This window comes from Lycorma delicatula, chromosome 5 (assembly GCF_047948215.1).
Source record: "Lycorma delicatula isolate Av1 chromosome 5, ASM4794821v1, whole genome shotgun sequence".
NCBI classification, from domain to species: Eukaryota; Metazoa; Arthropoda; class Insecta; order Hemiptera; family Fulgoridae; genus Lycorma; species Lycorma delicatula.
This window is the reverse complement of record NC_134459.1, coordinates 78,457,271-78,471,831: the sequence shown is the minus strand read 5'-3', so window position 1 is coordinate 78,471,831 and position 14,561 is coordinate 78,457,271.

Here is a 14,561-nt window from a genome sequence, read left to right as displayed (position 1 = left end):
TTAATTATTACATTTTTTTTACAATTAATAGATTTTATAATTTAGAAATAGAGAACATTTAATTACAAAAAATATATACTTTACGTGAGATGAAAATGAGTACTAATAGAATAAATGATAACCATTTGTGACGAGAAAAGAAATAAAACATTATATTTTACAAAATATGAAAAGGAAAAAACATTGCTCAAAATATTTAATATGAAAAGTGAAAAAAATAACGAGCGAAGTCAAATAGTGCGCGAAGTATGACGACTAAACATACATGCTTGAATATCAGGTTTTAGAAATTCAGGAATAATAGAAAAAAACAAGAGAAACGTGAGAGTGACAATATGAAAAGAAGTTCCTAAGTTAAGGGAAGTCAGAATTAAATTCGAGTTACACGAGAGAAATTAGGTTAAACATCTTTAGATTTTGATAAAACAAATCAATTTCGGTTATAAATGAGAATGTATTATACTCACGAATCGTTGAGTTGAGGGTTCAGGGACAAATTAGTAGCACAACAGTTAACTTGAAATAACTTTTTTGATCGAATAAATTTAGGATCATTAATTTACATTTTCCTGAGAACAACAGGGATCAACTATATAACCGCAAATAACTTGCCAAACAATCTAAAGATAAAACCATAATATATATTGAAAATCCGCAGTACAGAATTAAAGAAACATTCTTACCTTTTTTTTCAACTTTATTTCCTTTACATTAGAGCGAAACTGCTCTAATGTAAACCTTCAAACATGTTTTATGCGTACGTTGAAAATTAAGGCTAAAAAGATAAAGATTGATAGAATCATCACTGAAGTAAGAGAAAATAAATAATTTTAACGTTACTAGATGATAAAGTGTTTTTAGAAGATAAAACAAAATATTTAGTAAATGATTTCAAAGTTAAAAACATATTAGAATGCGGAATAAAATTGAATATTAAGAAATCAACAATAATGCGTGCAGGAGATAATAAACGAATGAATATTTTACGCAAAAAAGGAAGGATTAATTGGTAAAACAGTACAAGTACTCCGATACTATGTTAATAAAAGATTACTAAAGAGAAAACAAAAACTGAAACAGTAATTGGCAAAGAAGGATTTTAAAGAGAGATCCAGTTAATACTCGTATGTAGCAACATAAACTAAAATGGAAGAACCATCCTCTAAAGCTTTATTTTTTTTTGGAGTGTACTTCTAAATCCTATAAAACACAAAGAATAAAAAAGGAAAAAGAGAGATGGCGGAGAATTTAAAATGCAGGCGTGGAGGAGATTAGAAAATATTATTAAACAGAACAACTTGAATAGAAAAACTAACTAGGTACAACTATTTATAAGAAGAATAGGGTCGACTAAAAACTGGCAAAAGGGTCAGAATAAAGTGTAAAACAGAGACTTGAAAAGATAAAAGTTATAAACGATGTAAAAGGAAGTGGAAGCTGTCAGGAACTCAAAATATTAGAAGAAAACATAGGAAAAAGGGCACTATGCAAGGGATCTTTAAGCCACATAACTTGTATTGACTTCGGTATATTTTTATACAATCCTATTATTATTTTTTTGTTATTAATATGTAAATAAAATAGACATCACGGAAAGCACTAGTAGTTAGAAATAGGTAATACTATTCAATTAAAGTTTAACCAAAACGTTTTCCGAAGTAAAGCATAGTGCGAAAATCTGGATCTTGATAAAAATTTGATTAGTCTAAAAAGATTAAGATTCAATATACTTTCCTAAAAGAAAAATGTGTATTTTTTAATTTTTAAAAATTTTTACTTTTTGTAACTTAAATTAAACACAGCTACCAACAATTTATAATCCATATTCCTTAATTTCACTAGAGAATTTAGAAAGTCGACTTTTGAAAACAGAAAAAGTCATTCTATTTTCTTAACATCTGGCACCGTTGATATTATAAATTATATAAACATAGAGTATCCACTTATCAACACGTATGAGTATTGACTATCCAAGTTGACTTATTTTAAATATTCAACAATCAACTGTTATGAACATAACAATTAAAAAATTTTTTTTTTCATTTTAATTCCGACTTTTTTTAAATTTATATGTGCAACTATAAAATTCATAATTAATCTATAATTCCTGATGATGGAGGAATAATTCGAAAGCGCTTGGATAGTCACAATGTGAGTATCCACTCACATTTGTCGGTAAGTGGATACTCTATTTTTATATAAAATGTCATTCACTTTAAAACTACTTTTTAGATTTGTTTTATTTATGTGTTCCTATTATTTTATTTCTATTTAAATATGAATAAACCAACAAAAAACCCTGCCCATAACACAAAGCTCTTTACAAGAGACGCAAAGATGAAAATTCTTTGTTAAAATAACAAACAGATTTAAAAAAATACTTTAAAAGTAGTACTTTACAAGTTTAAGTTTTCGTATTCATTTTATTTCATTTTTTATTTTTAATTTTCATAAGAAAATACTTTCAGTGTCACAATGGGCTACTGATTTCAAATCACTGTTATAATGTATAATTTTAGACATAAAAAAACTTTCTACTTAAGTTATCTGGATGGATCTTACAATAAAATCACAAGAAAACTTACCCGAAACAATAAAAAAAAAATAAAATCCATAACAAATCACCGAATTTGTTCAATTGGTCGTAGGAAGGTTTTCCTTTGCGTATATATACGCAAGGGGAATTTAGAATTAGAACCTTTCTCTTTTATTGGACTCGGCTAAAATGCTGACTGAATTATGTGGCTGACTGGATCTGTTTTTTTTTTTATTTCTCTTCAGTTTGTTAATTATAACATTTTAATTTGGTATTAAAAAAAAAGTGTGTTGTTTTTTTCAAAAATTTTAATTAGCGTTTTATATTAAGTATGCATTGATAAAAATATAAATAAATACATCAGGAACATTATGGATTACAGTCAATCCAAGCGTATTAATTCAACAAAATATATTAAAATAATGAAAAATGTTTTTTTTAGAAGAATTAAATTTTAAGATGAACAATAAAATTAATTTTTTACAAAGTATTTTTCAATGTTTATGAATTCATAAATTTCAAACAAAATTATGTTACATATAAAAAAAAACTGCGAGTGTTTACATCTAAAATTTAAATTAAAATAATTTTACTACAACTCTTCATGTTTACTTACAAACATATGCACGCTTAAGTACAAATGAAAATATGACATATAAGCGCATTCACTAATGAAGATGAATCGTATAAGGGTTGTTACAGAACGAGATGAGTTACAAATGCAGTGAGTGAGTGAGTTGTGACCGAGTTGAGTAGTTGCGATATAACGAATGAAATTCCTATCACGTAACATATATATGTTGTACTACTGCTACTGCTGTACGTGCACCCGGATGCGTACTGATTAGACACACACCACTACACATATACGGAACACACATAAGCAAATTTTCTAAATTCTACTGTAATGAATTTAAATTAGCCATTTATTTTATAATTTTAAACCAATAGCTTTTTTCCCCAAGTCCACAAACAAATAAATAATAGAATAAGTTACTGTATTTTTTCTCAAACCTGTTTTTATATATAAAATAAGGATACTAATAAATAAATTTAAAGATAAAAACATATATGTATATGTCATCGTGGATGGCTCATCTGAATAAATAGTAGAGAAAAGGGTTTTAAAATATATTTTTAATGGAACTGTAAGGGCATTAAATTTTTTTTGTAATGTTATTTGTTGAATCATAAAGGTATCTTGAAATGATAAGCGGTTATATCTTTATTTTTAGTAAGATTAGAGTAAATATAAAAGTATTAGATACTAGATATAGATACTAGATCTATATAAGAGAGATTAGCGTAAAAGAGTAATATTATTTTAATGCTTAAATCAAAAGCTACTAAACACATTTTTTTGTGTCTAATGCATCTTAAAAACTATTCAACCCACCGGGTTGGTTTAGTGGTAAGCTCGACATCATAAATCAACGGATTTAGAAGTTGAGAGTTTTCAGGTTCAAATTCTAATAAAGGTAGCTGCTTTTATTCGTATTTGAATACTAAATCGCGGATACCGGTGTTCTTTGGTGGTTGGTTTTCAATTAATCACAAGTCTTAAGCCGAATGGCCGGCCTGAGTTTGATCAAGACTAACACATTTACCGGTACAGTTACATTACATCGGTAAGTCGCTAATGAGTAATTGTTAATGCGACTATTAGTCTATATATATATTCATTTCGTATTTGATCTACTATATTTCTGTACCGTTTTTTTTTGTCTTCAGTAATTTGACTGTACTTTTATACTTTACTTTACTGTACTTTTATAGTTATTACTGGAATTTAGTTGATTTCTTCCTGATACAGCTTTGGTTCTTTACCTATTATATTATATTATTCTGTATTAAGAAGGTTACCTTCTAGTAGTACAAACAATATAATTTTTCATATTCAGTTATTTGACTGGTTTGATGCAGCTCTCCAAGATTCCCTATCTAGTGCTAGTCGTTTCATTTCAGTATACCCTCTACATCCTACATCCCTAACAATTTGTTTTATATATTCCACACGTGGCTTGCCTACACAATTTTTTACTTCTACCTGTCCTTCCAATATTAAAGCGACTATTCCAGGATGCCTTAGTATGTGGCCTATAAGTCTGTCTCTTCTTTTAACTATATTTTTCCAAATTCTTCTTTTTTCATCTATTTGCCGCAATACCTCTTCATTTGTCACTTTATCAACCCATCTGATTTTTAACATTCTCCTATAGCACTACATTTCAAAAGCTTCTAATCTTTTCTTCTCAGATACTCTGATTGTCCAAGTTTCAATTCCATATAAAGCGACACTCCAAACATATACTTTCAAAAATCTTTTCCTGACATTTAAATTAATTTTTTATGTAAACAAATTATATTTTTTACTGAAGGCTCGTTTCGCTTCTGCTATTCGGCATTTTATATCGCTCCTTCTACATATTCTTCGTTCTTCAAATGCTTCTTTCTTCATGTATTTTCCGCAATATCTCTTCATTTGTCACTTTATCCACCCATCTGATTTTTAACATTAGCACCACATTTCATTTTAATTTTAAAATTTATATTTTCCTCATCTGAAAATTTCTTCTCTACATGAAAAAACTTCTCCTTGAGAAAGTCTCCTTTTGATTACATCCTTAAACCGGCCATTCATTTTACTGTTTAAATAAAATACTGTGCAATTTCTAGTATAATGTGTCAATTTACTTTAGTAATTCCTCATTACCTTACTCTTATATTTTTATTATCCTTATATGTATTTTTATAAGAAATATAAAGAGAGTTCTTAATTATTATCTACGTTCAAATTAAATTAATCAGTTATCCATGAATCTATACTATTCATTACTTCTTCCGATCTACCATAGAGTCAACCAAAGTAAAAATACCATTAGAAACTGTTATGAGTCATTTACCATTCGTAGAAGTTTAACATAAAAGTTTTGTGGAGTATGAAAATGCTAGGCAATATTGAGAATAAACCCGGCTCCTCCGGATGAAAAGTGACTCGGTCACCACTAAAAGTTCTTTAATAATTTTTCATGATCCAATTAATTGATAATGAATATATGTTAAATTCTTGTTTTACTTTTATTCTGGCCTGAAACATGCCTTTCCTCGTTTGTTGATTTAAAATTGATCATGTTCAAATGGCAAAAGTTTTTTTCAATAATTTGTTTGTTAAAGTAAATAGTTTATAAATCTAAAACTTAATTTTAAAATTTCCGATTTTCATTCTACAGTTATTGAAGATTTTAATGAAGCTTAAATTAAAAATATTATCTAAAAATCATCGAGCGAAATCAGTTTGGAAAATGTGTTCGTTTAAAGAAGTATTAAAACACTGAATCAGTCTTACTGAAATCCATGTGTTCTAATAAAATAATAATATTCTCTAACATCCTTTGGAATGATTGCGTAGTAAAAATGTATAAAAATATTAAAGGATCGGTAAAGTCAGCATTAAAAAAACATTAGGTCACTGTGATGATGAGGATTAAACAGAAAATACCTGTTGTTACGTTACATAGATAATAAAATAATTTTAATGCAAAATTATCCACATATGTTAAAACTGTATCGACGTTTTCACGATCAGTATAAGAATATATTTTTCATAAAATATAAAAAGGTTTTCAAAATGATGTACTTTCAATTGTTTAAAAATAATAATTGATTGCAATAATAATTTAATTAATTTAAATTAAATTACTTATTTAAGTAAATTATTTAAATTAAAATTAGTATATATAAAAAAAGAGAAATGATTATTTTTATAAATGTTACCTATTATCCTTTTGGGATAATTGAATTGGAAAAAAAGGAATCAAGCAATTATTAAACCAAAAAGTTAATACAATCATAATTTTTTATGTTAAAAGCATAAATGATGTCCTTTTTTACTAGAATTTTCTTATAAATTTATTTTTATTTAGCTTTTCTTTAACTTTTGAATTCCTACCAAAAGAGTAAACAACTATATCTCAAACTCAATTGGGCCTAATTTTTTATCAAACTTTGCATTAATCTTTATTTATCATAAAAAGAATAAACAAATCGATTGTTTTCTAAAATAAAAATTAATATAATTTATTCTAAATTTAATGAACGGTGTGTTTTGTTGTTAACAACATACAAGCAACAATCATCATTATTTTTAACATTATTACTGTTATTATTTTCATAAGAATTATTATTATAAAATAAAGTAGTATAGCGAATTCTGTATTCATTCCATCTCACGCTGCGAGTTATAACAACCTTTCCTTTAATTAATCTAAACGTCCCTTTTTGTGACAAAGGACTGTGAATGAGTGAATGGTGGCAATTGTTCAAAAACTTAAATTAATATGCAACTCCTATTCTTTGTTTCAAATGGACTCGTTAAACGAAAAAATAAATAAATAAATAATAATAACAAAGAATAATGTAGAGCAGCCTGAAATATATAAACAAATGTAAAGTATCTTTTTTTAAATTAAGCAACAGACAGCTCTCTAATTCACAAAGATAATAAAAATATGCAAATGAACATATTATTCCAAGAATTATCTTTATAAGGATAATATAAAATAATGAAAAAATAAAGTAAGATTTACATTTTATTATAACAACAATTAATGATGAAATCTTTCTAACGGAAATGATTTTCATTATGGTCGTGTTATAATAAAATTAAATACTATTTTAAACAAGAATATTTCTACAAACTTTAATCCAAGTGTATAAATAAAATTAAATATAATGAACAATATTTTCCTGTACATAACATTTTTTTATGTTTTGTTAGCGGCCTTGATCAAATGTTTAAATCGTTTGACGCATGGAACACATCACTCCAGAAACTAGTTATTCTAAAGAAAAAATTATTTTAAAGAACAACAAACATCAAGTATCAGATTTTCTAATTAAAGTGTGGAACGAAGTAGTTTCTCATTTCCTCCCTCATCAAGTCGAATATACTATAATACATCAGCAGCATGCCGTAATTAGCGAAATGAGATTTTATTAAACTGTGAAAATGATACTTGAATTCTGTTCACCATAGGGTCTAGTTGTATAATGAATATCTTTACTATCTGGAAAAACAAAATTAACTAGTTTTTCTAGTATCTCAGGTATTTTATTTACTTCACCACCATAAAAATGTATAGGTAAGACAATATAAAGCAACAAATCAATATATCCTGATCTGTTAAAAAAATTAGATAATTATATAGAAAATATATATTTGTATTAAAAAAAAATATATAAAAAAATATTTAAAAAAATTATAAAAACCATTTATTTTTTTTTTTAAATAAAGGACTACTCGTACATTTTTTGAGGAAAATATTCTGAAAAAATAAGGAAAGTTATATAAGGAAATAATAATAAATTAATAATAAAAAAAAAATTAATCTGAACATTGTATGAAGATAATGGATTATTTTTTCAGTAAGATGAGATGATCCCTTATTAGTTACAATTTTTTTTTTGCTTTATATTATTCTTTACTACGATTTTAGATGGAGTATTCAGAAGAATGTAGAAAAGAGAGCTTATTGCAACCTATTAAATAACTTTATGAAATATGGATTTTTTTCATTAGCATTACAACTAAGGCCTAAAAAACATTTAAAATATACTTAATAAAAAATACTGTAAAATGTTTTCAAAAAAAAAAAGTAAGTAAACAGATAAATAATAATCCCTCAAAATTGGATATTTTGTTACCGATTTGTGGCTAGTCAGATTTTGTTATTATAATTTCATATTTTTACCAAGTTTTCAAAGAACAGTATGGTAATACTTACAGTCGCGTGATCTCAATGGGGAGGGGGGATTAAAATTATTTTTTTTATGTTTTGAATTACGAAAATACCATTCATTTAAGTTAGGGTTTACTTTTATAAATATATATGCCTAAGATAAAAACTTTGCGGCCCAAAAATCCTCGGAACTACTAGATCAATTTCACTGGAATTTAGACATACTGCAGTAATATAAACTGAAGTTGACATGTGAAAAATTTATGAAGATTGATGGAGTCGTTCTGAGTTACGCACAATTTAAGGTCGAAAAAAATTAAGGTTATGTTGACTGTACAATGGTGTATTTTTCATACGCGCTTATGCAGTTTTATCACAATGGTGGGTAAGTTGAAACTTGATGCTGTGTGTAGGATATACTGATTAATTGAATGTATATAGTACTTGTACTCTGAAAATTAGTGCGTATGACTAATTTTCAAACTGCGAAAACTGCGTTTTCTGACGCGCAAACTGCAGAAGAGTTTTTTTTAATTTTGTTACATAATGCACCATATTTTATGTTATTGATTTTATAAAAAAATTCCTGATATTAGCAGATATTTTCACGAAATTCTTCGTTTTTTTTAAAGCAATTTTACTCTTTTTTCAGTTAAAACCTTTTAATAATTTCTGTGCAAGCATATTTAGCTATTGATTAATAAGGGACTTCTGAATAATTTAACTTAGAAAAAAAAACACAAAAAATTTAATTAAATCAACCAATTAGCCTGCAACATTTTAGAGAAAGCATTACAAATAAGAAATACCGATAAAGCCAAAATGGTGAACCTTCATTTTTCAAAGTTTTATAACAAGAAGATTTATTTCTAATGAAAAATTAGGAACTATTAATTCGTTCTCCTTAAACATGCACTGAAGAGAAACGTACAGCGTACATTTTAAATTTATCAGGTAATAAATTTACATGGTATATAGAAATAAAAAAATTCCCATCATGTATCCCCTATGAAATATAATTTCCTGAAAAAAACATTTAAGTAAATTTAAGAAGTAAATAAATGAATAAATAAAAATCTAGTACCAAATGATTAATTAATTACAATTTCCATAAATTATAACAAAAAAATATAAATTAATTAATCACTAAAAGGAAGATTTAGTTAGGCCTTCAATAATGGCCTAAATTTATAGTGCTTTGATTATAAACGTTTTACAATTATATTAATCAGATATAAATAAATAAATATATACAAATATAAATATAATGCGCTCAAATAAATATATGCTATATACACAAAAGAAAAAATATATACGTCAGGTAGCTGACAATCTCAGTTAGTGTTTCAAACTCTAAACAAAGAACAATAAATAAATATCTATATTTATGTACATACGATAATTTCAAAGTATATGGTTTGATAAATAATTTTATTCATTTATTTATTCTTGTTTTATAGTTTACTACCAATCAAAGCTTTACGATAAAAACATTAAACTGTAACATATAAATATCGATGTTAGAAATTCAAAGTTTTTTATAACCGATATTTAAAATTTACTTTTTCACTTCAGATATTTTTCAAAAATGAATCTGAAGTAAGTAACTCATAAAATATATTTCAAACAAAACTGAAGACCTGTACAAAACGTTTTTTACAATCCTTTCATGAAATATTTCTGGAGAAGTTAATGTTTTACAAAATAAAATCTTGACTTACATTTTTTAAACATTCGACTAAAATATCCATTGTAATATTTTTTAGTACTTTAAAAATAATGGAAAATAAATTAAAACAGATTATTCTGTTATAATTATATTTTTATTGAGAGGAAAATTTCTTTCAAATAAGTCATATTTCGGTTAATGTTTTTTCTCGAACGTAAATACGAAACTATGCATAAACATATATACAAACGGAATATAAAAAAAAAAATGATTTCTAAATTACATTAAAAGACGAAAAATAAAAAATGGATCAATTATTAATAGAAATACAAAAATAATACACAGATAGACGCGCTTAATAGTATTTTTCGGTTCTGGTTTGACTTTTCCGTAAATTCAGATTCGTACTTAATGCAATTAAAAATGATATCCTACAAATGATTTGTTGGATGGTATACATGATGTACTCGTACCTAATTACAGAATAACAATACAGTATAAATCAATTCTGAATGATATTACGTAGAAGTAAACGTCTGTTTACTTTTACTAGTTTACTAGTAGAATAATATATGCATTGCTTACAAAATTAGTTGTAAAAACCTAACCTTTAATAATGAAAAAAGTAAATAAATTTATATATATATATGTTGCGTGCCTGTTATTCTTTCACGCAAAAACTACTCAACCGATATTAAGCTGAAATTTTGCATTAACATACTTTTTATAACTGAAAAGAACATAGGACTGTTCCAGTTATAAATGTTTCATCGTTCCAAGATGGTGGCTATTTTAATGGCGTGCGGTAACAACCGGATTATGTTTCTTGTTGACATTCAAATTGGTTATGGCCCAAGATAGATGAAATCGAATTTGAAGATCACTTGCAGTATTTAAAATTAAATTTTCTACAAAAACATTTTTTGTCTTTTTCAATATCTTTTTCAAGAAAAGTAGTTTTAAAGGTACGATGGTGTACGGTGTAAGTTCCTTTACACTTGCCATGGAAGCAACACCAGTTTCCACTAAAGTTGTTTTTTTGATAAATTAGTCTCAAGAACACGCTTCAATTGGCTGATCTCCACTTGGAAAGTGAATGCTTTTCGCAAGGGCAACTGTGTGTAGCTTGCTCCAGATTTTCCGTAGAAACAATCTGTATATACACACTCCAGAGGAAAATCTGAAATATTTATATAAGACCATTTTTTAGATCATTCCTTATCAAAATGGGTGATAAAGGGGTGAAGTCGTTCCCTTGGAATTCAGGGGGGGGCGGTAGAAGGCCCACAGAAAATTGGGAACGTGGAGGCGGTCTAGGATGGCTGATTAAAAAAAGGCAAAGATTATGTTTTCCTTATATTTCAAACTAAATTAAATACCTACTATACTAGTACTAAAAAATAAAGGGATATTTTATGATAAAATATGACTGTATTCAAACTACTTTAACTTTGCAACCAAGAGGCTTAGAGAGACGAATAAAAAAATTAAAGCTTGAATATTCTACGTTTTGATAGTATACTTCAGATTTAAAAAAATCATCAAATAAAAAAAATCTGTGAAAAGAAAAGTTTCAAAAAGTTGAGGTTTTTTCTTCTGTTTGATCAAGCGCATGGGGAATTTTTTTAGTAAACTGCATTAAAATTCTTTAAATGTTTAAGACTTTAGCTTTAATTTCTTTTATTCTATGTCTCTCTACGATTTTTCTGAACCGAAATATTCCACTTTAAAGAGAAAATGCCACTTTTGTATTTATCGCTCCATATCTCTGATCTAAGTAATACAAAACGTATTGATACAAATAAATATGGAAAAACATTTCCAAATATGCGTTTTAATTGCTCTCATTTAAAATATAAGTTTCAACTCAGAAATAGGATATGCCATGTTTAAAAACAATAATTACAATTACTGTTTTTAAAAACGCTTCTTAAAAACAGCTATTGTAATTATTATTTTTAAGAGATGGTAAGTTTAAAATTTTGGAGGGCGGTAAAAAAGTTTTGAATCTCAAATTTGGGCGGTAGGCAAAACGTTTGAGCATCAATGCTTTGGTTTATATTGTTCGCAAATTGCTCCACAAAAGAAGTTAGAACAAAAATAAAACACAAAGTGTTCACCTTCTTATGGTGTTTTGTCCGGTAACGCTAAGAGCCGTAGAAAATATCTTTTTACTCGTATGAAGGAAAGACTAACTGCTTTTATAACTGCTATTTTTAAGATGGAGATAAGTATTCTGAAACCCGAATAGTTAAGAAAGTTTTCAGTTCTCTGCTGACCAAACTGTTACCCTTAAGAAATTTAATACAATGATAGTTTTTATAAGTTAAATAGGCTTTAATTGTAATTTATCAATATTATTCTGACAAACATGTGGATACAAAAAAAAAAAAACAGTGGTTGGCGAGAAAGCTCAGCCACCTGACCAGACGGGAAGAACGAGCAAAGTGAGCCCTGACCGGCTAATTTAAAATATAACTGATTTATAGTAAAGGATATTCCATATTTTACATCGATATCGTCAGTTTTTCTGAAATTAGATAGGAATTTTAGTGTTAATATTACTAACATCTAAACATTAAGATAACTGATAATAGTTTTTTATGGGTATAAACCTAGTATGTATATTTTTAATTTTGTTTAAAAATATATTGTTATTTGACAACGAAGTACAAAATGCAAAGGGAAATTATGAATTGAACACTTAAAAAAAAAAATACTAACATTGGGAGAAATCTCGAGATACTGAGGGTGAACTTGGTATACAGCCTCACCCCGTTGACCTTTTACGTTGAAAATTTAGTAGCATAAATGCGCCATATATGTTCCATATATATGTATTCTGTCCAAGTTTAATCAAAATCGGTCGAGTAGTTCTGGAGATATAAAGAGTGCAAGACCGAACACATACACACGTACATTAACATCCGGAAAATCTTCATCTGGTTTTTGGATTCCTTTGGTGCAAAAAGTAAAATTCCGGTAAAAACTGCATATGCTCAAATTGGACCGATTACACGATACTTTCACTTCTAGAGCTTTAGTTCTGCTGGTGCCCTACCTAGACGGGAAAGTAAAAACACAATATAATTTTATCATTTATTAGAATTAATGATAATAATATACATTAAAATAAACATGAAATAATAAAATCATTTAAAATTTTTGTTTGTTTTACAACCAGTATATTTACAATTAGCTCCTTAAGTGGAACCATAAGTAAATCAATTGATAAGAAGCACATGATAGGGGGTTCTTTAGGAAATCCCATAATAAGTCAATCGATTATATAGTTACCAGTGTAGAGTAATTTTAAAGTTCATTTCAAAAAAAATATATACTTCTGCCAGCAATTCATAGTTCATAAAAAAAAAAAATTAACAAATAAAAACCAATAAACAAATAAATAGACAATAAAAGAAACAAACAAATAATATAGTAATACCTAGTCGAAAAAACAACAAAACTTGTAGATATAAAAAAATAAATACATAAAATATAAATAGAAACATATTTGAATAGAATACGAGATTTAAACTAAATTACTGGAAATTCTTCAAGAAATAATGTGAAGTTAGAATCTAAAAAAGCCATAGCCAAAAAGGAAATCTTTTAAATTAAATTAAAATATGGTGTAAATATTGATTTTTAAAACAATCGATGTTGAATTTTCATAAATATGATCAAATTTTTAACTATATCCTATGCTAAATTCTAGGGTATAAGAATATTTGAATAAAATAAGTATTTTACTTTTTAAAATACGTCATATTTTCAAAAACTTTGGGCTAGAGAATCTTACTATCAAAAGAGGAAGAAGGAATTCTTTTTTTTTTTTCATAATATTTTTAGCTTTCAATGGATATATTGAATTAATCTATATTGTAATTTAGGGTTTTCAGTAGCCACATTAAAAAAATCTTCTACTAACTAATTTATCTTAACTTTCTTAGTAATTTAATTATGTAATTTTTTCTTTTAATTTAATTTAGTTGCTTTTATCATAAGAAGATAATTTTTACAAGAATATTGCAAATATTCCTATTTCAATTAAGATTTTTCCCTTTATTTGCTGTCACTTTTTATGTAACGGTTTAATAATTTCTATAATTATATAATATCGTGTTTTTATTATAAAAAAACTTTAATTCGAAACTACAGTCGATTTTTAAGAATTACTTCATCATTAGTGAAACACACATTGAAAACTTTAAGGACAGTCTGAATATTAATAAAGGTCCTACCTGATCGCTTGAATCTACTTTTCTTTTAAGATTATATATTTCTGAAAGCAATATAATGCATAAATGACACAAAATAAAATTTGCCTATAAACTGGATCAGTAGCAGTTATAAATATTATGTACCTAACCAAAAAAAATATATCTTCCAACAATAAACTTTAAAAGATAAATGTATAATGTTGTTTCAATTTTTAAAAAAAGGTTTTTTTCGATAAGTTAAAATTGATACAGACTATTATCGCGAAGGATAGAACTTAATTATAATAACTGCAAAAAAGTAAACATGCTGGAAAACTGGGCAACAACTTTGACAGCTTTTTTAACTCTAAAATAAAGAGAGATATTTTTATCGTAATATGATATGAAAAACATTC